The 24,309-nt window shown below is 39.4% G+C and overlaps 1 long non-coding RNA gene across 2 annotated transcripts in view; it reads left to right on the top strand.

The window, feature by feature from the left end:
• Positions 1–24,309, top strand: part of LOC124520468 (uncharacterized) — a 96,072-nt gene that overhangs the window by 12,590 nt on the left and 59,173 nt on the right. For both annotated transcript variants that reach the window (XR_006964327.1, XR_006964326.1), the window contains exon 2: positions 22,959–23,047. This is a non-coding gene — a long non-coding RNA (uncharacterized LOC124520468). The remainder of the gene's footprint in view (positions 1–22,958; positions 23,048–24,309) is intronic.

Raw genomic sequence — 24,309 nt, 5'->3', positions numbered from 1 at the left:
TTCCTCCCACTTCCCCTTCCCCTCCTTCCCCTCCTCCTCCTCCTCCTCCGTCTCCTCCTCCTCCTCCTTCTCCTCCTCCTCCTCTTCTTCCTCCTCTTCTTCCTCCTCTCCTTTCTCTTTCTACTTAGGAATATCCATGTGTAGATCTTTGTATGGATATATGTTTTTATTTTTCTTGAGTGAACACGTAGGAATAGAATGGCTGTGTCATATTATAGGTGAATGTGTAATTAAAGAAAAAACTGCCAAGCTGTTTTCTAAACTGGATGTCCTGTTTTCTGTTCCCATCTGCAATCCATGTGGAGTTGCATTTGCTCCACATCCTTGGCTCTACTTGGTATGATCATCTTTGAAATTTTAACCATTCTACTCTGTGTATAGTGATAACTCATTATGGTTTTAATTTGCATTTTCCTGATGACTGATGATGTGTTCCATCTTTCCTCTGCTTCTCAGCTATTTGTACTTCTTCATGAAGTGTATGCACAAAGTTTTGGCCTATTTTAAAAATTGGATTATTTTATTTATTTTTTTTTTTAATTTTTTTTTTCAACGTTTATTTATTTTTGGGACAGAGAGAGACAGAGCATGAACGGGGGAGGGGCAAAGAGAGAGGGAGACACAGAATTAGAAGCAGGCTCCAGGCTCTGGGCCATCATCAGCCCAGAGCCCGACGCGGGGCTCGAACTCACGGACCGCGAGATCGTGACCTGGCTGAAGTCGGACGCTTAACCGACTGCGCCACCCAGGCGCCCCTGGATTATTTTCTTATGCTTGAGTTGTGGTGTTCTTTATGTATATTCTGGTTACAAGTCCTTTATCTGGTATATGTTTGGGAAATATTCTCTCCCAGCCTGTGACTTGCTTTTTTGTTTTTAAAAATGTCTTCAAAAAGCAGAATTGTTTAATTCTGACATCCAATTTATTATGTTTTTTTCTTCTAACGACTGGTGTCTTATATGTTCTATCTATCTAAACATTTCTGTCCACCTTGAGGTTGTAAAGATTTTCTCCTGGTTTCTTCTAGAAGCTTCATAATTTTAAGATTTATATGTAGGTCTGTGATCTATTTTTGAATTACTATTTTTGTATGATGTGAAGTAGGGAACTGATGTTATTGGATTTAGTTTGCAAACCCTTTATTTTTATTTATTTTATTTTATTAAAAATTTTTTTTTTTTAATTGTTGAGGCAGGGGCAGGGGCAGAAAGAGAGGGGGACAAAGGATCTGAAGTGGACTCTATCCTGACAGCAGAGAGCCTGATGTGAGGCTTGAACTCACAAACTGTGAGATCATGTCCTGAGCCAAAGTTGGAAGCTTAACTGACTGAGCTACCCAGGCACCCTTACTTTTTTTAATTAAAAAAAATTTTTTTTATTCTAGAAAGAGAGAGAGTGGATGAGTGGGGGAGAGGGGCAGAGGGAGAGACAGAGAGAGAGAGAGAGAGAGAGAGAGAGAGAGAATCTTAAGCACTGGGATCATGACCTGAGCCAAAATCAGGAGTTGGATGCTCAACCAACTGAGCCATCCAGGCACCTCTTGATGCCTTTTTTAGTCATACTTAGTCATAAGTTATATATTTTCATAAGGAAATTATGTTTATCTTCTATTTTTTTAATTGTTTAATGTTATTTTTGAGAGAGAGAGAGAGAGAGAGAGAACAAGGGAGGGGCAGAGAGAGAAGGAGATACAGAATCTGAAGCAGGCTCCATACTCTAAGCTGTCAGCACAGAGCCCAACATGGGCCTTGAACTCACAAACTGTGATATCATGACCTGAACTGAAGTCACATGCTTAACTGACTGAGCGACCCAAGCAAGGTGCCCCTATTGTTTTTATGTTTTAAAAATTACTAACCTAAAGGTATTATGTTTTTGTTTGTTTGTTTTTACTGCCTGTCTTATTGTTATCAGTTGAGAGCTCACTGAGAGCTGTGACCAAATGGTAATTCCTCTTCCTCCTTATGAAGTGTATTGAATGATACCGTAACATCCTAAAGCAAATGAATAGCATTCCCTTCTGGTGGCATTCCTTGATGACAGCTACTCAAATAAGTTCATGTGTAATCCAGACAAATGTTGCTTTCTGACGGTCTTGCTTAACTCCAAGGTATAATTCAGAACATGTAGCCTAAACATTGATTCTCAGAAGGATTACCAGGTTCTTTGCAAAAAACTGTGAATTCCTAAACACTGTCACACATCTAGTGCTTTTGAATCTCTAAGGATGGGACCCAGGAGCTGAATTTTCAATTTTTTTTCATTTTAACCTACTTATTGAAGTGCAATTTATATACTACTCAATTAATGCAGTGGAAGTGTACATTTCAATGATTTTTCAGTTATTCATGCAGCTGTCCTATTATCACCACAATCCAAAGGATGCTGCATTTTTAACAAGGGACTTCCCATGAAATGGTTGGGGCTCTCAAGTTGAGAAACCCTGTTTGACAGGATCAAATGGATAAGCTTCACCCAATTTGCTTTGAGCTTTAGTGTTGTTACATAGGTCTTTGGGCAGAAGGGAGTTCACCATTGTTTCACAGAAATCTGGCAATGAGAGATTTAACAGTTTTGCTTTCAGTATCCTCAGGTGATTGTATGAGCCCATTAATGCACTAAAATTTACTTTGGCTAAAGTACAGATCTGAATTCTATTCACTGGGTCATCAGCTAGAAGACTGAGTCCCTCAGCTAATGTGTGATTCTAGTCAACTCTCCAGCATCCATATCTCAAAACAGTTTGTATGTGTTGTACTCGTAGGCACGATAGCTAGTTGTCTTGGAACTGGTAAATTGGGCTCCAAATCAAAGCTCTGATTGTCAATACTGGAAATGCAAGGCCTTAGATGTCTTTCATTCCCAGACAGAAAATAAAAATTTTGGATGCATTTAAAAAGTATGCATGTTGGGGAGGGATGGAATGGGTAATGAAATGTTAAGTTACCTGCATTAGCAATATAGGGATTCAGGAAGTTTGTGGCATTAGAAATGACAAGGTACCTTACGAAGGGTCTTCTCCAGCATTTCTCAAAATGTAAATCAGCATGTTCCTTGATATAATGTAAAGAATGAGATTTGTGGTTTAAATAACTCACAATCCCCTGAAAGGTTAATTCAACTAATTTCTGCAAGCTGTTTCACGTCTACTGTATATTGTAAATCTCTACTGGGGTCATGTGTTTTATGGTGGAATTTAAATTTTTCCATACAGCATCTTTGCAGCAGTGTTGGCCAGTATTATTTTTCCAGTCTCAGTGTCTAATTTATCTTATTTTGATTGCACAATATTGAGAAAATTATAACTCACAAAGATAAGTAGTTGCAAACGGTAGCAGTTTTTGAAATAGATTGCTTTGCTGTGTCAAGATGCTTGTCAATTAAACTAGGCAAAAAGTGTAAAAGAGGAGCAATAGGACATTTTTGCCTCGATTGTCTATGTTTTATCTTCTGTGCATAAATTGTTTATGTCTTTTGTTTAAATACATCTATTTTGGGGGGCGCCTGGGTGGCTCAGTCAGTTAAGTGTCCAACTTGATTTCAGCTTAGGTCACAATCTCACGGTTCATGGGTTCAAGCTTCTCATTGGGCTCTGTGCTGACAGTGCAGGGTTCTCTCTCTCCTGCTCTCCCTGTCCCTCCCCTGTTAGCTCTCTCTCTCTCTCTCAAATATAAATAAAAACATTAAACATTTTTAAAGTCTCTTTTTTGATCAGTGCCTGATTTGAAGCTGTTTTGTACTACTGACTGAGATAGATAGGATCTATATGCTTTTTACTAGTGTTACTTAAGTTGTAGTATGTAGACCAGTACTGTTTGTTACTGGTCTAGGTCAAGAAAAGAATAGAAATTGGGAATTATAATTTAGAAATTTTTACAGCAATTTGTCACTGCCCTGACATCCAATCAAGTGGTCAGTGGATTCTTTTTGTTAATCAGGGTCTCATCTATCCAGGTGTTGTCACACTCACATGATGAATCATGTATAGTTCAAGCTACTTATCATCATCAACCTCTAATGGAATGGCAGTTAATAAACAAAGAAATAAAACCAGACTTGTCCTTTACCACAGACAGGTTGAGAAGAACTGGAGTAGAGGACAATTAAGCTGTTGGTCATGTGTAATTAGATACAATTTATATATACTTTTGAAAGGAAGGAATCAGGTTGTTGCTATATCCATGGCATTATAGATGTTATGCCACTAGAAATGCTTCCATACACATTTTGAAACCTTCTGAGGTTTCTAGAATTTTCTACCAGATAAAATCCAATTTTCTCTCTCAGAGCCAGACCCAGAGGTAGTTTCTTTCCATTGGGAATTTTCCTATCACAGGACATCGGAAGCACCAAGGGGGTTGGTCTACCCCCATTCAATTAGTTATTCACCCTCTTACCATTTTTAAAATATGGTCCATTGGAATTTTCTCAATTTACAAATTCTCTGAAAGTAGAGCTCAAGCCCAACCTTCTTTCAGATTGCTTCCTTTAGTCTCTGCCTGTATAGAAATTCTGGAGCAGCTATGACCTATAGATATTGGACTTTAGTGCTCTTCTTTTTCTTTTCCTTTTTGGCTAACACTTTTACAACTACCACTGTGACTGGATCCTTGTAAGAGCTCAACACACGTTAACAATTACTAAAATTATTCTTTGATTTCCATATGTGAAAAAAGACAACCAAAGCATTTTTACAAGGAGAAGTGTGGAATTGTCTCCTTATCTGATAATTTTAGAAGACAATCACAATGATAATCACGTAGGGAGTATTTGATGGCTTAGTTATAATTGTTAAAAATATTATGCCTGAATGCCTTCACATATTTCTCCTTCAGTAATGTATTCTTGAATTTTTTAAAAATGAGAGCTTCTTGCCTTCTTGATTTTCCTTTTCCTTTCTCAATATTGACCTCTTTCTAACATTTATATGGATGGGATGAAACCTTATGGCTTGTTTTCTAATTTAATTTTTCTCACTTAATGATATAACTTGAGCTTTCCATGTTGGTATAGTCAATATAAGTTCACCTCATTTTTTTAGATGGTACTTGAGTTTTCTGTTGAATAGATGTACACTTGTGGGTTCTCTTACCCTCTCACTAATAGATACTTAGGCTTACTGGCTAACCCAATTGTCTTTCTGACTATATAGACTAGTCATGTTCTAGAATATTAATGCAGATAAAATATTTTCTCATCATGTAAATTACCATGTGCTGAAGGGACTAAAGGAAATCAGCTTGGCCCTAAAGGGAAAAAGGCAGCAATTTCAAAGACATTTGAACAACAACTCTAAAATAAAATTAATTAACTTCCCTTTAAACAAATTCTTTTAAGTTTTCATGGCAATTTGTGCTTCTGAAAAAATTCTTGGCATGTCTTCTATAGGGAAGACATTTATTCTCTGTAAGCCCTAAAGATAGGAGGAAAGGAGGATAACTCCAAGTAGAAAGGGAAGACTGTTAACACTGGACAGAGCCGAAAAATATTTTAGTTGGATGATTGTTTGCTTAAAAGGCCCTTTGAAGCAATCTTGAATTGCAGTGTTAATTCCATAGTAAAATTTCCCCATGGAATATTACAATACAGGCTGGCTATGAAACAGTGTCTAGTTTGTTTTCAGGCACATTGTAGGTGCTCAATTGTTTGTGGAATTAATGTGGTTGTGAGAGAAATGACCCAGAAACAGTGATATGACTGAGGTCTCCTTGTGAGCCCACAACTGCATGGACCACGAGCCCTGAAGAATGGTTGGCTGCCCACTGACTCTCAGATGGCCTGAAAATTGATCCTAATATTCAAATAATCCCTATGATCTGGAGTGTAGGGAATAGGATAAATGATTCAACCAGGGTCTTTAACTCCTCAGGGGCCAGTAAAAGATAGAGGTTCCTGCTGCAGAAGAGCCCTTGTAGGGACCATGCATTGACCCAGCAACATAAGTTTCTTACAAAGTTGAAGGATGATGATTAAAATTAATGGGTGCTCTCCTTTTGGGATGAACACTAGGTGTTGTATGGAAACCAATTTGACAATAAATTTCATATATTGAAAAAAAAATTAATGGGTGCTCTTATAAGTAATGTAAAGCTACTATAGAGATCATTTAAAAAGTAATTGCTAAGGGTGCCTGGGTGGCTCAGTCAGTTAAGCATCCAGCTTTAGCTCAGGTTATGATCTCACGGTTTGTGAATTCCAACCCCCCGTTGGGCTCTCTGTTGTCAGTGCAGAGCCTGCTTCAGATCCTCTGCCCCCTGTCTCTCTGCCCCTCTGTCCCTCACTTGCTTGTGCCTGCTCTCTCTCAAAAGTAAGTAAACATTAAAAAAAGTTATTGCCATACATTTTATTTTTGTTTTTAATTTATTTTTAAAATTTATTCTCGGCATATAATTGACATACAATGTTATATTAGTTTCAGGTACCATATGTTTTTTAAAAGAAATTACATTTTTATTTTAAGTTTTTATTTTTATTTTTTTATTTTATTTTTTAATGTTCATTTATTTTTGAGAGAGACACACACACAGAGTGTGAGCAGGGGAGGAGCAGAGAGAGAGGGGGACACAGAATCCAAACCGGGCTCCAGGCTCTGAGCTGTCAGCACAGAGCCCGACGCGGGGCACAAACCCACCAGCTGTGAGATCATGACCTGAGCCGAGGTGGGACACCCAACCAACTGAGCCACCCAGGCACCCCAAGTTTTTATTTTTAGTTTAGAGGGAGAGAGAGAGAGTGTGAGCAGGAAAGAGGGGCAGAGGAAGAGAGAGAGAGAATCTTAAGCAGGCTTCAGATTTAGTGTGGAGCCTGACGTGGGGTTCGAGTCCATGACCCTGGGATCATCACCTGAGCCAAAATCAAGAGTTGGATGATCAACTGACTGAGCCACCCAGGTGCCCCTATTCCAGGTGCCATATGTTTTTAATTGGCGTCTGTTAACCATAGAGTAGATCTGCAGTGTTTGACATACACAGAGAAGGAAAACACAGACTGAGAGACTCCAAAGAATATTTGACCCTTCTGCCTTCTAATTGATGTGGTAAGATATTGTTTGCATCATGTGATAGATAATGATCTCTTTAAATTATCACCTTGGCAACAATGTAGCATGATGTAATAGGTCAAGTAGAATATCTGGGGTCTAGTCCTCATTTTTGCTCTTTAACTACTTTTATATCTTTGGGCAAGAAACTTAGCCTGATTAGGCTTTATCATCAGGAAGCTGAGAATAAAAATACCAGTCCCGCTTATTTTGCAAGGTTGTTGCAAGGATGAAATGAAATAAATAAATAAATATGAAAACATTTTATAAACTGCTGTTATACAACTATAAAGTCTCATTACTTGCTGAGATTACAATATCCTCAAATTTTAGTGTGTAGATAAGAGTCATTTGTGGTGCTTGCTAAGAATGCAGTTTCCAGAACTTCTATTTCCAGCAATACATAAGGCAACAGAGCCCAAAAAACCCTCCCGCTACACAACTCCTAGAAATGTTGGATAAAGTATATCCAACGTCATTATAAATGCATAACTGAGCTTGTGATCAAGAAATGAAAATTTCTAGGGCCAGAAACTGGAAGAGGAAGAAGTGACTCAGAGAGGTAATTGGGTGCTAAAGACACAGCTGCCTTGAGGGACAATAATATATAGTAGAATGTTTTAGGCTAGAAGCAGACAGAAGACAATGTCTGTGGCTCACCCAAGGTGTAGAATCAGACCCGCGACCTCCTGTATATCCACTTCTCATAAAGGGCATTTTTCCTCATTAAAAAGGCAGACTAAAAGACAAATCTACCATTGACCAAGGGAAGGGACAAGGAGCCTAACCCTCCTAGTGGTTTACAAAGACCCCAGCTGTGAAATTAACTCTAAGCTCCTGAGATTGTGGAACTGAAGCACCAAGGGCAGAAGCCAAAGGATGTTTCCTTGTAGTTATGTCCCCTCTGCCCAAGGGTCTGTGGATTGTAGAAATAAAGCCCCGTCTAACATTAACTCCAGTTCCCAAATCCATTTGTAATAAGACCTAGCAGAAATATAGACACTCAAGGACTTTAGACATTGGATATAAGGTACAGAATGTAAGTATGTATAAAATGTTTGAAAAGTGCAGATACCTGGGTGCAAACGAATCAATAGTTGGGGTGGGCCTGAGAATCTGCACTTTAAGAAAGCATCCTAAAAGAGTTAAGATGCAGATGGCCTTCAGAAGACCCACTGGGAAATGTAGCTTTGCCAGTTTTCCAAAATGGATTCCACTGGCCACTTTAAATACTAAAAGGTATTCATATTTGGCTCTACCTCCATGTTAGTGGGTTAAAAAGAGTAACTTTTAGGGTTTTTTTTTTTTTTCGAAATATTTATTTATTTTGAAAGACAGAGACAGAGAACACAGGGGAGGGGTAGAGATGGAGGGATCTCAGGCAGGCATGCTTCCAGCTGTTAGCGTGGAGCCCAATCCCACGAAGCCATGAAGTCAGGACTTGAGCTGAAATCGAGTCAGACACTTAACCGACTAAGCAACCTAGATTCCCCTAAAAGGAATACCTTTTAATGAGGAATTTTCTTTTCTGCTCTGTGGCTAATCAGGCTTTATCAGTTTTCTGACTTAAGTGGATAATTAGGTAGCCAGAATTTTTTTCCTTTGGCCCAAAAACAACCAAAGAACAACAACAACAACAAACAATGATACTCAATGAGTGTGCCTGGGTGGCTCAGTCCGTTAAGGATCTGATTCTTGATTTCAGCACAGGTCTTGATCTCAGGGTCATAAGTTCAAGTCCTGTGTTGGGCTCCATGCTAGATGTGGAGCCTACTTTAAAAAAAAAATAGCTAAATAAATAAAAATAATGATACTGAAACAACATGGAGAGTAAATGGAAGTGCCATTCTCTTCCCCTCTTTTGCCAGCTGCTTCTCTAGTGGTCTCCCTTTATTGCTGCTGAGTCTGCTCAGGCTGAAAATGCCCCTCATCTTGTTATAACTTATGGAGGTTAAAATGGTGCATAATGGACGATTGAGGCAGATGGTGACTTTCTTTACTGTTTATGTTCCTCCCATATTGAAAACTTGTAGCTGCTCCAGGTGCATTTTGGCCTTTGGTGAAGGGTTGGGGAAGGGATTGAGAAAGGGTTAGAGGAAGGTCTCAAGAGAACAGCCACCAGAAAAATTTTAGTCCTGGCTTCCCATCTTCCTTTTCTCCATCACCTTTTTATCTATTGAACTCAACATGAGTCAGGTTTTGCTTTTGAAAGCTCTGTGCAGGGAAGAGTTGTTTTTCCTATCTTTGAGCTGTTCAGCCATCTGTCCCAGTTTCTTCCTGGTTTCCTGTTATTTTCATTCTGCCTTTATAAAGATTAACATGCGGTGCAACCACATATTCTATTAAGCTTGTCTCCTCACTACTTTATCTCATTAACTGCTTGATCACTATGAATAAAAATAATCTTCCATTAAGTCACAACTTCAAACGTCTCTGAGACTTTAGATCAAGCAAACCTTCAACAGCTTAAAAAAAATCTCTTTAAATCCAAGAGGTTCACTTCAAAGGAAAACCTATGGGTGTTCTCAACCCAACTGACAGGTAAATAGTCATTTGTAACTAAAGATATGCAAGTAAGGAAACACAGCTTACTCTGGAGTTTATACCTTTTCTTAACTTTTTCTCTACTTAAAAGGGCAACTTAAGACCTGGCTGGAGATAGGATTGGCTTGGATAACACAACATTGTACACATGGAAATAGGGTAGTATTGGAAGCAACCATACAGCTTTCTGTCCTATTTCATACTTTTTTTTTCATATTTACAAAATTAATACACAAAGAAATAAAAGAGAAAATGGGGACAAAAGGAGGCAGTGTTGGTAGGGACAAACATCACCCAACCAGAGATAACTACTATTAATAATTTGATAGTCCTTGTAGTTTGTGTGTGTGTGTGTGTGTGTAGATAAAAAAGGATAAAATGCATATTCTTTCGTAGATATTCTTTTTTTTTTTTTTTTTTTACATCCATATACTTTCTTCATGTGAAGGATAACTTTGTGTGTGCTGTTTTCTTTGCCTGGACTGTCCTTCTTTTACCCAAAGAACGCCTTTCTTCTTCAGAACTCTACTCTGAATCTCCTTGCCTTTGGGAACCATTTTTGATCTGCTGACTTTTTTATTCCCCACCGGATGTTTCCTTTGCTTAGTGGTCTCCTTCTGGGCACTGATCATAGTTGTAGTTTTTTATTCCTGTGTGCTTTTTTTTATTGTTTTGTCTCTCCCACTAGACTTTAAGCCTCATAAGGGTACAGGTTGGGTATTCTCAGGGCCCAGCACAGTGCCTGACACAAAGTAGGTGCTTCAAGAACTTTGGTTTGGATGAAAGAATGGTAAGTTTTCATATATTCTATGCTTGTCCAGCTATCATTTAACTTTGAGGCTGCTTATTGGCTAATATAAACACGATAATGGGCATCACTGTATGAAACAGCCTTGCCCACAGCCTTAGTTATTTCTTTAGAAAGATTCCTAGAAGTAGAATTACTAGACTAGAGAGTATGGGGCACTTTAGTGCCTTAGATACATACTTCCAGAAATATGTCAATTATTATAGTCTTTAGTAGTAGAAAAGAATGCCTATTTCCCCATATTGTCATACTTAATTCTAATTTGTAATTTTTTTTTCCTGCAAATTGACTATTCCTAATCTTTGTCTTTTTTTTCCCTACTTGGATATCTGTCTTTCTGTATTTATGACAATCCTGCGAATTAAGATTCTTGGCCATGTATCACAGTCTGTCTTTTGACTTAAACCTTTTCTTTTTTAAATCTATCAATTGATGTATGTGTATTTATTTGCACAGATGCAAAACTCTCCGTCTTTTTTCCCTTGTTTTGTTTGTTTGTTTGTTTTTATCTTTATAAAGCTTTTCCCACATTAAGATTATAGAAATAATAGCTGGGGGAAAAAACAAACAAACTAAGGGTATATATATGAGTATATAGAGGGAGAAGACTGGATTAATCTATAAATGAAGGTGGTTAATTGATCAATTATATGGAAGGGAAAAAGTTCGTCTCATCTAACATCTTACATGAAAGTATGCTTCAGATGGATTCAGATCAAATTTTTAAAAGTATGAAAGAATTGGAAGAAAGTATTGGTAAGTACCACTTATCTGTCTTAATTGAGTACTCAAATAAGAGTTAAGAATCTAAGAATTACTTTGGATGAAAAAATAATTTCCCATTGTTAAAAGTTTTGGTTAGAGATTTTGATCAGAGATTTCCCAAGTAGTTCAGTGTTGAGAGGGAGATTCTAACCTTGCTCTCTAAATACCAACTACTTTTTTCTGAGCTCCACAACAACACTTCTGGTTAAAGTAAGCCAGGGAAGTAAATAGTGTGGTAGAGAAAGGCCCTGTACTTGCAATGAGAAGACACAGTGTCCGGTCCTGGCTGTATCTCATTGCTCATCACATAGTTAGATCATCTGGGGAGAACTTTTTCTTAGACATTTTTTTTTTTTTAATCTGTAAAATGTATAACAAAAATCTCTGTGCCATCCACTTCACAGAGTTGTTGGGAAGTTCAAATCAGGTACTACAAATGGGCAGTATTATTACTGAAGAGTGCTGTACATAATAATAGCTCAATGTGTTTTATATTGTTCCTCTTTATGTCCCAATCTATCTTTCCTGCAAAACTATTTCTTTAAGAGCAAGTTTGTTCCTCCCTGCATTCTGAAGCTGTCTGGCATGATGGCTTTCCTTAAAGATTATACTCTGCAGTAATGAAGAGCCTTGACTGGAGTCCTGCTGAGTTTGGTTTGAATCCAGGTTCTGTGGTTTGTATTATTGTGACCTTGGGCAAGTTATGTAATCTCTCTTATGTTTCAGTTTTCCCATCTTTGAAAAGAGGATAAAAATAGCACTTGTCTTGGTAAGTCAAGGCTCTGGTTATGTCAGTAATCCAAACTATGGTTGTTGAAGTAATAAAGGGAATGCAGTAGCTTATCAATCTCTATCTCTGTCTCTATCTCTATCTCTGTCAATATCTCTATCTCTATCTCTATCATCATCTCTATCTCTATCTCTATCTCTATCATCTATATCTATATCTCATGTGTTTCTGTCTCTGTCTCTGTATCTATCTAGCTGTACTTTCCAGGAGTGGTTAGTTAAGGTATGATCTTGTCACTCTCTTTTGTTTTTTTTTTTTTGTTTTTTTTTTATTTAATTTTTTTTTTTTCAACGTTTATTTATTTTTGGGACAGAGAGAGACAGAGCATGAACGGGGGAGGGGCAGAGAGAGAGAGGGAGACACAGAATCGGAAACAGGCTCCAGGCTCCGAGCCATCAGCCCAGAGCCTGACGCGGGGCTCGAACTCACGGACCGCGAGATCGTGACCTGGCTGAAGTCGGACGCTTAGCCGACTGCGCCACCCAGGCGCCCCAATCTCTTTTGATTTGCTTTTTCTTTTAGCCTCAACCTCTTTTGATTTGCTTTTTCTTTTAACCTCAACCTTTTATTTTTCCCAAACAAGATTTATCTACACAGCAGAGAAAAAGGTGTTATAGTCCCTAATTTACGTCAAGTAAATGTATCAAGTTCTCCAACTTGATATTTTAACAATTCACACATTAAAAAAAAATCCGGGTAAAATGTCTTCATTGGTTCTACTTTGGTCATATTCTCACCCTGAATTAACCATGTGGTCTGGTGAAGGGGGTGCTTTGGTTGTTTAGACTTGGTTCCCCTGTCCTTTTATGACTGTGGTCATGTGGGTTCTAGGAGTGTCAGTCCTCCCACTATCACATGATTAGAGAATGGGAGAAGCAGTTCCCCAGAGGAAAGGGTGTATTAACACACAAATATAACCAATGTCTATGAGTTTCCTCATAGGACTGTTGTAAGAATTCAGTGATAGAACTTTTTGTACCATTGGTACATAGCAAGTGCTCAAGAAAAAAGAAAAAAAGTTAGCTTTTACTAGTATTATGATTCAGTGGAATGTTATTTGTTTCTAGGCATCTTGCAGATATCAGTCACCTTCTGAATTGTTGCAGTTAAACAGCCTTTGACTAGGTTTAGTGTAAACATCTAGGAAAGAGTTGTAGGAGATCAGGTGATAAGAAGAGAAAGGAAAGGAAGCCATCATGACTCCTTACGGGAACCAGGACCCAGAAGGGCACTGGGGCTTAGAGCAGGGGAAAGAAGCCTGTCTTTTCTGATGAGTGGTTCCTCATAATAAATGCTTATTTTCAGTGGCAGCTGTAGGAGTATGCTAGCCTTGAGTCTCTACTGCCATTCCCAACCTCTCTTCAAGAGTCAAATAGTTAGGCTTAACCACGATTACAGTGACATAAGACTCTGGCTCCTCTGTTTTTGTTTTTTCCTTCCAACTGGTTAGTCTGTTGCCCCTACATTTTTGCCCTTTTGTCTCCTCAGACTTGGATTTATCTCAGTTTTGACTTTTTCCTTTAGCATGACTCTGGTCACATACAGATAATGCCCAATAATAATACCTAATGAGAAAAATGGAATTTAGTTTAGCTTCCTTGTATGTGTTGCATTGTTGAGACGAAAAAAAAAAAAGGTTGAATCTTTTGACTTAGAGCCATGGAAACACTCTTCTTAAGAACCATCAACTTGAAGTTGAGGCTTCCAACTGGCATAGATCTTCACAGCAAGCAGGCAAATCTTTTGAAATAAAACCAATCTTTTCTTAAAGACAGACATCAGGAGCACATAAAAAATCACGTGCACCACAATGTATTTTGGGGGTAATTTTCCTTGATTATAAACAACATTTTGATGTACTTGTATCTAGAACATCGATGAGATAGAGTTTGAGTGAATAAATAGTTTCTGCATTTCATGATGTGATTTTAATTCTTCCACCTTGGCTGCTTAGGAATAACAGCTTAATCTGATATCACTGAAAATAAGATATATCTGTATTTCCGTGATCACTGAAAGTTCATATTGGATTGTAAGCTCAGATAGAACTGACCTGAGGCTTATCAGAGCTGAGCAACGGAGCTGCATGAGAACAGAATAAGATTTAATCAGAAAGGAAATTCTGCTTCAGAAACAGTCTTTGCCTCACCAAACGACACTTGGGGAGGAAGGAGGACAGGAGATGAGAAACAGAAAAAAGGAACATTTCAAACACTTTTAAAAAATAGCACTTTTCCCCCCTGGTAACTTCTCCACTCAGTTAGGTTTAGTATAAAGTAATCCTGCGTGTTCCTGAGGAAATCTTCTGGTTATGTTCTCGAAGCAGGTGAATAATGGAGATATCTGCCACACTGGAAAATAGTGCCGATCAATAATACTGTGATTTTTGTTTGCCATGCCTTTTTTGCAGCTGACTCACCTTCCCTTCTCTCTGGAGCTTGGATGCTTTATTTAGAGATGGGGTTTTTATCTTCTCTTTTCCTAATGGCGATGTTTGGAGGACCAAGGAAGCAGCTATGAAAGTGACTCTGGAGGGCAAATACCCAAGCCTTTAGTACTGCAGTGATTTCCTGAACTCACAACCCGTTGCGGGGTTACTGTGTTACTGAGGCCGCAGCGCATATACCTCACCCTGTTCTGATACTATTCAGGGCAGACAGATGTGGCCATCAAAGCTATTGCTATTGGAAGATTTTTTCTGCTCCTGCAGAATGATGTACTGTAGCTAAAACTTTAATTTTAGCAAGTAGGATGATTGTTACTTCTCTAATGCCTCTGATTAAGGTCAGCAGCAGACATTACTTGGGAACTAAGATTGCTCTCATGAGCAAATGACACAGGGGAAGAAATTAAAAAAAAAGTTTCTGTCTTGAAAATGGAGGATACCAGAGGGAAATGTGTGGTGTACAGATTGTATCAGTTTTCTCATACCATGTGGTATGCAAGACATAATGGCTTCAACAACACCAATTTATTTACTTATACTTTTGCCATTTAGATAGGGCTCAGCTGGTCTGGCTCATCTCTGTTTCCTGTGGTGTCGGCTGGACTCAGTATGTGTTTGTGGTCAACTGGGTTTCTTGTACAACCTCTCCGACATGCCTAGCAATTGGCTCGGTGGCTCTCCTTTGAGTGACTCCGCAGCGGGATAGCCTGGGCTTCTTCACTGCATTAACAGCTTTCCCAACTATGTACCATAAATCTCAACCTCCATAAAGAAATATTTCACCACCTTCCCTGGACAATTTCCTGTAGTCATGATTGTTGTCAAAATAGACCCTTCCACTGAAGCTGTCCTGCTCTGCCAGCTACTTCAGATTTTGCTTGTCCTTCCATGTGTATTCCAGCATGGCAGGGTTGTCATTGCAGTCATGTCTTAGTATGTACCTTCATCCATGCACTGGGCCCTCATACCCCTAAAGCAGTGTGGCTCTCCTGGGCAAGGTGGCAACACTGCTCCTTCTCCCTCTGGACTATTATTTTATTTTATTTAATTTTTAAAGTTTATTTATTTATTTAGAGAATGAGCAGGGGAGGGGCAGAGAGAGAGGGAAAGAGAGAGAATCCCAAGCAGGCCCCACATCATCAGCACAGAGCCCAATGTGGGGCTCAATCCCACAAACAGTGAGATCATGATCTGAGCCGAAATCAAGAGTCAGACGCTCAACCAACTGAACCACCCAGGCAGCCCTTCTCTGGGCTACTATTTTAAAGGGGCTCCATGCAGGACTGTCGTATCCGCATTTTGTTCCCCTTTCTTCATCCTCTGTTGTTCTTCTTCTATTTTAGACATGAATCCAGCATGGGCTTGGCTGGGAATGAATGGATTTGACTAGGGCACACTACTGAATTAAACCAATGGGATTTTACTTGCTGAAGCCTATCGTGTCCCATTCTTTCTATCTTTAGGATGAATTCTCCCAAGGTCCTAATTTTCTAGATAGCAATCTAACTATCCAGCTCGGATACCCCCTGTTTCACTCATCATCACTTTCTCCAACTAGCACCATTATCAAGTGAGGTTTGTCCCATTTTAAAGGTGAAGAAACTAAGTAAAGGAAATGGGAAATTTAATTCCCTTGACTTATGCAGCCACTGTAGGTTAGGGGAAAAAAAAATAAAGGCGACATTCCAGAACTCTATTTAGTCCATTCCTCAGTTGGCAAATCCTCCTTATCCTAAGAAATCAAAGATATCCTGTGGGGGTAGCAACGAGATACTCCATATGGTGTTCTGCTCTTTCTCACCCTTTTAATTTGGCTCATTGTTCAATCTTAATTTGCAATTGTCACAGCTGCGATCGCATTCCCAATGTTCCACCAACTCCAAAAACCCTTGAATCCGAACCCTCGGTGGTTTTAATTTTATTTTTGTTGAGAAAGGTTATGTTGTCACAATGGGTAAAGGTAGCTCTTCAGTGAGGGAAAACATTTTTTTTTGGGGGAAAAAGATACTTCTAATTTCGTATTAAGCTTCAGAATGGGCTGCCACTGTGGAACCTCAAGTGCAGGGGAGTTGACAATTCAGCCATAATCAAGCTAACTGAATTGGACAGAGCAATGTGAGACATAATTAGCAATTCCGTTCAGCGAGCTGTCTCCTGAAAAACTTAAAATACCTTCCCTGCCTCATGCATATTCAGTGCCTCATTTGCTATTGTTTTTATCCAACAGGTTGAAATTCAAAAGGAAAAAATTCTGAGTTGTCTGTCTCATTTTCATCCCCCGCATTCTCTCTCTTCAGCAGCCCCCCCACCCACCGCCTGCCCCGCCACCCAGCCAGTCCCATTTCAATACAGCAGGGTCACCACAGTGCCAACTGCACACTGATGAATACAAAGTCCTGAGCACATTTTTTCTCTTGCTAGTACCTTTGTTAACCTTTCCTCTTAATTAGATAAACTGAGCATGTATGTTTGCACTGTGGAATTATGACCATTCGGTTGTTGTGGTCAGGCTTCTGTTGGGCATTCTGTCTGTCACATGGTTATTGGGTCAGGATAGGTTTGTGCAGAATTGGAGATTGATTGATGATCCCATGCTTTTCCTCCTGATCTCTATCCACCTTGATGGGTTAAGCTTTCACTTGCCTTGATGTTTCAGGGGGTTAGACTTTTGCCTTGTAGATGTGCAGCAAGACGGAGACCGCAGAAGTAATGAGAGGGAAGGGAAAAAAAAATCAAACACATTCCCTTCTGTTGCCTACAACAGTGGTTAGCTGAGCCTACAAATTCCCCTTTAGAAGACTGTCTATGGGGCGCCTGGGTGGCTCAGTCGGTTGAGCGTCTGACATCGGCTCAGGTCATGATCCCGTGGTCTGTGAGTTTGAGCCCTGCGTCGGGCTCTGTGCTGATAGCTCGGAGCGTGGAGCCTGCTTTGGATTCTGTGACTCCCTCTCTCTCCGCCCCTCCGCTGCTCATGCTCTCTCTCTCTCTCTCTCTCTGTCAAAAATAAATATAAACATAATAATTAAAAAAAAAGACAGTCTATACAGTGTGTTGGGTGTGAATACTCTGGAAAGACCCCCTGAAGGGGTTGTCTGCAGAGGCAGTATGGTGTAGTACAAGCAAGAGTTGGAGTTAGATCTAGGGTCAAATCCTAGCTCTATACTTATTAGCTGTGTGGTCTTGACCAAGTTACTTAACCTCCCTAATCCCCACATGCTTCATTTGTACAACAAAGATCATACCAACCCTGTGTGTGAGTATCATTATGAGGAATACATGAAATAAGCTATAGGGAAGACCTAATTGAGTGTCTGGCACACTCAATTGTGTTCAATAATTGTGTCCTTCCTTTTCTTTCCTCCCCTTCTTTATATTAGTCGTTCCTTTCCTTTTTCTTTCTGCTTTATTATATTTTGTAGTCTGAAATCAGAAAATGTAAAATATTCTAAAATTTCTGGAAAATTACTCAGCACTTTACATCTCGTTCCCTACAAAGCTTCTTTATCTTAAAAGACACATTCTAGCAATTAGTACATGCTGATTTAAGTTTCATCTTCTTCCCCCTCCCCCATTAATATCTGCTAAAGGTGACAGGCCAAAGGTATAAATTGAGTTAAATGAGAAATTAAAAGTTTTTCTAATCCTAAATCCCCAGAAGCATCACTATATTTCATCACTTCAAAAAATAGCTTCTTTCAGATTTTAGCTTTTCCATTTGGGGAGCATTAGAATAAGAAAAGCATATTGATAAAATTTCATGTTAAAAAATTTTAATTTGCTGACCTAACTTGGACGGTTTAATTTTCACATCTTTTTTTTTATGTGAAAAGTAGGAATTTCAGGCAAACTCAGGCTTGTAAATATTTTAGAAGAAGCTGAGATATACTCTAAATGGATTCTGTATCAAATACAACGGTAGTGTTCAAAAGAGAGTTCTAACGGGAAATAAAAGGAGAACAAAGGTCGCCAGTGTTGTAAATCAGGGGAGGAGAGTTGGGAAGTTATTCTTTTTCAAAGTTAAATTTGTTGTAGCAGGTTGGCATCTGAATAAGTTGGTAGGATGAGAAATGAATGCAAAGACTAGGCCAAGTAGAGGTACTTTTCCTCCCCTCCTTCCTGAAAGCATATGTGTCATACCAGTTGGCAGGTGATTTTAGCCTTCATTGATTACCATCACACACTGTCCCCTGTTTTCCAAGCAAAAGTCTTGTTTTGTTTTGTTTTTCAAAATAATGCAGAATACTTGAGGGGATGGGTCACCTCACTTATTTGATGTGGCCTCCCACAGCTTCTAGCCCACCCTATATATGTGTTAAGCAAGAAAGGAATCTTTGCACACTGGAACTAGAATGAGAGAAAATGAAGCCGTGAACCTATCTTCCATCTGCAGTAACCCTCACGAATGTGTTACGGCCAAGGCTATGAGCCACCAGCCTCGCCAACAGAAATGGATGTACAGGAGGGATGAAGAGATGAAGGCCAGATGGGAAGCCTTTGAAACAAATATGTTGAACTCCAACACTGGAAAGAGATAAAGAATGAAGTGAAAATGGAGAGAATGTGCAAGATGAAAGAAAAGAGGTGGTGGCTCACCTCCCACGGAGAGAATTTTGACTGTGACCAAGTTCCAACACAGTTTCCATGTCATACATGGGGAGGGTAGAGGAGGGACTAGGAATCATGACCCCTTGGACTGAACACCTTTAGTTAGGTCTTCAACATAACCTCTTGTGTCTCTCAAGCAGGAACTTGATAAGCAATACTTTTGTTTTTAAATATGAAATTTATTGTCAAATTGGTTTCCATATAACACCCAGTGGTCATTCCAAAAGGTGCCCTCCTCAATACCCACACCCACCTTCCCCGATAAGCAATACTTAAGGGAGACTTGAAGGAGCCCATACCCTGAATGGGGTATGAATAGAAGAATGGGGACAGAATAGAAGCAGGCATTTGAAGCGTAGGGAGAGATTTGCACATTGTTAGTAGTGGAAAATATCATCCTTTGCCTCTGCCTCCTTGAGTAAAACTTCCCAGAGTTTTGAAAGAAATTAATCTGATGTTTCTACTTTAACCCCAATAGAAGCCTAAATCCTGAAAAGTCTCTGCAACAAGTTTATTTTGTTGACAGGTTATTGTATAGGGTATAACCTCCCACAAAAAATCTTGTCTAAATCCACCAGAATGGTGAAAATGAATGATACTGCATCAAAGTCATGCCTGTATTTGTTACATAGCCTTCAATTTTTTGCTTCTTTCTCCCTTATACTTTTTAAAAGCAGGGAGTCTATTGAGAAATCTTATTAAAAATCACAAACTGAACAGCAGACCCCCCTTTTTTTTTGAGAACCAGAAACAGATTTTAAATGACAAAAAAAACCCTCCTTTAATCTTTTTGTAACATCTTGACAGTTGTGCCAGAAGATGTCTGCTTCTGCCTTCAAAGTATAATTGCTTTTGGTCTGAAATAATTCATTTCCCACTCTTTTTCCTCTACTAGAAATCTTTGCCCTTTAAGCTGGATATTTCCCCTTAATTTTGTGTGTACTTTTTTGGAAGGTAATGGAAAGGGGTAGGGAGCTGGTAGTCTAAGGAGTCCAGAGTGAATGTCACAACACAGTACCTTGTGAGGGTGTAATGTGGGATATAGCATCCGTGAACCAAGGCGGGCGGGAGGGGGGGCGAACTAACAAATTTTGTCATAAAAATGAGGTTAACTGTAACAATGTTGGCTATCTAGTGTCATCAAAGGTATTTGACCTTTTTAAATCCATCAGAGCATGTTTCTATTTGTTCTGTTTTCAATAATTCAAGTGAAGTCATATCACAGTTGAAAAGCTTTTTAGCAGTATAGTGTCTTAAAGATGCCAGATCTTGTTTTCTCCAAAGAATCCTTTATAAACATTGGAGTAGGAGTGTCCTCAGATTTCTGTAAAATCTATATCTGTGGACTCTTTAGCAGGAAACATTTCTGATTTGGGAAATAAGCCTAGTGGGCAATAGAAATAGGTGATCTCAGCAAAAGGGGGATCTTCAATGGTGGGATGGGGAGGGTAGGCAGCAGTGAGAATCCATAACTGCAAAGTGGCATGGTATGTCCTTCGATTGCCTAAATTCAAGTCCTGAATCACAAACTACTGAGAAGAAAGATAATAAAGGGAAAAAGAGGATGTGAAAGAGAATCAGAGTGTTGACCATCACAGTAAACTTAAGAGTTTTGGGCTCCTTGTCTTGTAGAGTATCTTTTTTCCCATATATATCTGTCATTTCTTTTTTCCAAACCAGTTCTGTGAAGGTACGTGTAGTCCATCAGCTCTTTTATGACTTAGTTGTACAAATGCTTTTGGCTTCCTTGCATCTACCTTTCTCTATATTCACTAAAGCCCAGAAAAGGACTATGCCATGCACGTCGTGGGGCTTATGGGATTAAGCAACTCTCTGCTGCCAACTTCTGTCCAGATTTGATGTGCTGGATGAATGAAGATTTGTCTAATAGAGTATCTTCTCTGCTTTTATAATTGCTTGCAAAAATAGGAAATATGTGAATAAAACGGGCTGGGGGAAGGGAACTCCAAGCCTCTGTTGCAGTACTCTCAACTCCTTGGAAGCTATCAGGCACACTATTGCTTCCACTTGCCTTGACGTTACTTAGCCACTGAGAGGCAGGGTGGAGGTGGTGCATTTCATACATAGGCAGGAATTTAAGGTACTTTTGGAGAAGCAAATCTAGGCCCAAGTTTTCTTCTTTCTTTGGAAACACAAGGATGAGAATTAACATGCACTGAGCACTTAACTATGAGCCAACCACTGTGCTTGATGCTCCTTATAATATGTGGTTGGGCCTGTATCCCATTTCCCAGTAAGACACAATCACCAACATTCTGGGAAGGACCAGTTGCCTTAAAATTAAACCCATGGTTTATGCTATACATTATTATGGTCTCTTAGGAGATTCTCAATGGATGAAAACAAAGACTCAGTCTTGCTAGCTGGGTCCAAGACATAGAAGAAGAAACTGATTATTTTCCTTAGGTTTTCTTCCAATCCAGGACTTCATATGTCTTTTTCACTTCTCTTTATTAGTTATTTAATGCTATCTGTCCTTCCTGGGATATAAGATCTGTTTAATTCTGAGTCCCGTTTCCAGGATTCCCACTATACTCTATTACTTGTAAGTCCACTTTCCTTCTGAGGAGCATGGCTCTTATCTATTTCAGTCTTTGGGGATCCCAGGAAGTTTTATGCAAAACTAATGATCTTTTATTATTATTAAGAGGTCTCGTTTTCCTGGAGGATTAGCACCTCCTAACTCTAGAGACCATCTCATTTTATCCTTATAATAGCTTGGCAAGGTAGGTTGGCACAACCTTATTTTACTCTGAGGAAAGTAAGTTCAGAGTTAGATAAGTTGCTTAAATCACGTAATTAGTAAATGGTAGAGCCAGAAGTTAAATATGGGTCTGTTTGGGGCTAAAGGAACTATGTATGTTCCTTTTACACAATCATCTGTTAAAATCTAACATTTATTGAATGCCTACTGATGGGTCAAGCACTGTGCCAAGGCTGCTATGCTGAGGAATTCTGAAATGGAGTTGGCATCAAATGGAGTTGGCTTTCTGAAGTACTATGATGAGAGAGATTCTGTGATCTTGTCTACACTCAGTGGGAAAGGATGTTGGGATTCATCGTTAATGTCTGTCATGGGAGCATGATAAGGTGGCTTTGCCAATTATTCACCTTCTCTCACAGAGCCACCCAACATCAGGAGTAGGATAATATGATATTTAAGAGCTAGATTTGACCTGTTACAGACCAGATTCAAGTCCTGAATCCAAAATGTAACTGCAATGTCTTGAGGAAATCACTTAAACTGAGTCTTCAGTATCTCGTTTTTTTTTTTGAAAGAGAGAGCATGAGCATGAATGGAAGTTGGAGGGGGGCAGAAGGAGAGGGAGAGAGAGAATCCCAAGCAGCACCCCCATCCCTTGTGGGGCTTGAACCCACGAACCATGAGATCATGACCAGAGCAGAAACCAAGAGTCAGACACTCAACCAACTGAGCCACCCAAGAACCCCTCCATTATCTCATTCTTTATTATTTTGTTTATTTATTTTGTGTGTGTGTGTGTGTGTGTGTGTGTGTGTGTGTGTGTGTGAGAGAGAGAGAGAGAGAGAGAGAGAGAGAGAGAGAGACACTTGCACAAGCTGGAAAGGGGCAGCTTTCCATGAGATATCGACCTGAGCTGAAATCAAGACTCAGATGAGCCACCCAGGTGCCCCTCTCATTCTTTAAATGAGGATGATCATGATATTCACTTTGGGTTACTATGAGCCTTAAATGTGACAATACACTAGAAGCACATAATGCAATGCTTGGTACATTAGGTCTTTAGTAAATGTTACCTGTTATAAATGCAATGCAAATGGAAGGTTAACTTGATAGACCGCTTACTATCTTTTTCTTTTTCTAATTGTATAGAGGTTACTTCTCTAAGGATACCTAGTTGACATATTTTTCACGGTGAAATAAAAGAGTAATTATTTTTCCCATTTATTTCTCTGACAGACTCCTCTTCACTTCCTTAAGATTAGAAATCCTGATTTGGCTAACTGATCTGGTCATAATGAGCACCAAATACTGACTGGGAGACTCAGGTAAGAAGTCATCTGCAAAACCACAGATGAAGGCCTGGTACATTTTGAAAAGTCAGGATGAGTGTAATAAATTTAAGGGGCTTATAGGGGATGCAGGGCAGAGAAAACTCTAATGTCTGTGTTTTGGGTGAAGACGATATTGGTTTTGCAGACCACAGTTTCTCTGTCTCTGCTGCCGTGTTGTGAGATAAGAGAAGTATGAAAGGGTTTGGCGAGGGGCTGAGACTGAGAAATGTAGCCACAAACCAGTTTCTTGTCCGAGTTCCATTAGCACCGTGCAGGCGTGTGCTCCAGTGCTGTGAGTGTACTTAGGGAGCTTGTAATTGCCCTGTGCTTCAGTCAAGAGATGGGTAATTGCTCCTATGGGCCATGGATTTCCTGCTAGCAGCAGCTGATTGAAACCAGCCATTTATTGTGGTTAAAAACCCCAGACTTACTGCAGTGTTTACAGATAAACCTTCTGTGCGACAGTCATTTACTCTACCCAGCCATCCATATATTAAAGATATTACATACTACCCCCTCCCTTTCTCTTGAAGACAGATCAACTGTTCTTTTCAGTTTGATTAAATTTCAGTATGTAGTGTTGACATGCCAACTCTTGTATTTTATAGCTTATGCTTTAAATAAATTTGCATTTCTTTGGACCAAAGTTCTATTTTGGGGGTGTTTGTTAATAGACACACTACTATAGTTTTAGTTAGATACTTTTGCAAAGTTGCTTTTCCTCTTTTCTGTTCCTCCTGTGAGCCAAACACAGATCTTAGCCTGTGTATCTGTTGATGCTCTCATGAGTTGGAACGTAGTAAAGGTAGGCCACTTACTCAGTAGTCATAAATTTTTAAGTTTTCGGGAAGCTGAGAGAGGATTGTGTGTTTTCTAATTTCAGTGGCACCTGCATCTACAGCAGGTACAATAGATGCTGCTACATGATATCACAAGGTGGAAGACATTCTGTGTCCACTCTCACCTTACTGGTTTCCCATTCCGCTACCCTTGCAGTTCTATTGAATTTATTTTTGGGGGGCACCTGGGTGGCTCAGTCAGTTAAGCACCCGACTTCAGCTCAGGTCATGATCTTATGGTTCGTGGGTTCGAGCCCTGCATCGGGCCCTGTGCTGACAGCTCAGAGCCTGGAGCCTGCTTCCGATTCTGTGTCTCCCTTTCTCTCTGCCCCTCCCCTGCTCATGCTCTGTCTCTCTGTCTCTCAAAAATAAATAAACATTAAAAAATAATTTAAAAATTTTTATTTTTTACTTAAA

This window comes from Lynx rufus, unplaced genomic scaffold (genome assembly GCF_022079265.1).
Source record: "Lynx rufus isolate CCGP_SWC_20201006 ecotype Redwood Valley unplaced genomic scaffold, mLynRuf1.p SCAF_1, whole genome shotgun sequence".
Classification (NCBI taxonomy): Eukaryota; Metazoa; Chordata; class Mammalia; order Carnivora; family Felidae; genus Lynx; species Lynx rufus.
Note: the sequence above shows the minus strand (reverse complement) of the source record. Positions and strands in the feature narration are given on the sequence as shown.